This window comes from Sinohyriopsis cumingii, chromosome 11 (assembly GCF_028554795.1).
Source record: "Sinohyriopsis cumingii isolate HCF-2022 chromosome 11, ASM2855479v2, whole genome shotgun sequence".
NCBI lineage: Eukaryota > Metazoa > Mollusca > Bivalvia > Unionida > Unionidae > Sinohyriopsis > Sinohyriopsis cumingii.
This window is the reverse complement of record NC_142971.1, coordinates 79,407,085-79,408,355: the sequence shown is the minus strand read 5'-3', so window position 1 is coordinate 79,408,355 and position 1,271 is coordinate 79,407,085.

Sequence of the window (1,271 nt, the reverse complement as noted above, 5' to 3'; positions counted from 1 at the left end):
ATTATTAGTATTATTACTAACAGCTGCCTCACTAGATGCTCAGCATTAAGGGGTTAGTATTAGGACTGGTCAGCTTGGTGTCAGGATAATGCCCTCTGTGCTAGACATCACAATAAACTGCCACAATGCAGACACTGTAGCAACATGACTAAAAAATTGTTAAAGCTACATTAAAATTCCAAATCACACACATACACACACATGCACATATAATAAGATAATATCTTAAAGTATGCATATTATAGCAGTATACAAATGTGTTTGGTTTCATGTACAGCAACACATTCAAGGCTATAGTATGATGACACAAGTAGAGTGCTATGTCATGTGTATGCTCTTCAAATGCTTTGTATCAAATGAATTCATAAGGAGAAAACTTCTTGCAGTAATCAGCCTGTTCATTTACTTGCAGTTGGAGAGATCACAAGATGGCTTCTCAGTTGTTGCAGACTACCTCGGCAGAGGAGTATTCAATAAGGTAATCTTTGCTGGTCAGGTTGTCTACAATATTAATCCTTGCTGGTCAGGTTGTCTACATTATTAATCCCTGCTGGTCGTTGTCTACATTATTAGTCTTTGCTGGTCTGGTTGCCTACATTATTAATCCTTGCTGGTCAGGTTGTCTACATTATTAATCCCTGCCGGTCGTTGTCTACATTATTAGTCTTTGCTGGTCAGGTTGTCTACATTATTAATCCTTGCTGGTCAGGTTGTCTACATTATTAATCCTTGCTGGTCATGTTGCCAACATTATTAATCCTTGCTGGTGAGGTTGTCTACATTATTAATCCCTGCTGGTCGTTGTCTACATTATTAATCCCTGCTGGTTGTTGTCTACATTATTAGTCTTTGCTGGTCAGGTTGTCTACATTATTAATCCTTGCTGGTTAGGTTCTCTATATTATTAATCCTTGCTGGTCAGGTTGTCTACCTTATTAATCCTTGCTGGTCAGGTTGTCTACATTATTAATCCTTGCTGGTTATGTTGCCAACATTATTAATCCTTGCTAGTGAGGTGGTCTACATTATTAATCCTTGCTGCTCAGAGTGTCTACATTATTAATCCCTGCTGGTCGTTGTCTGCATTATTAATCTTTGCTGATCAGGTTGTCTACATTATTAACCCCTGCTGGTCGTTGTCTACATTATTAATCCTTGCTGGTCAGGATGTCTACATTATTAATCCTTGATGGTCAGAATGTCTACATTATTAATCTTTGCTGCTTAGGTTGTCTACATTATTAATCCTTGCTGTTCGTCGTCTACATTAT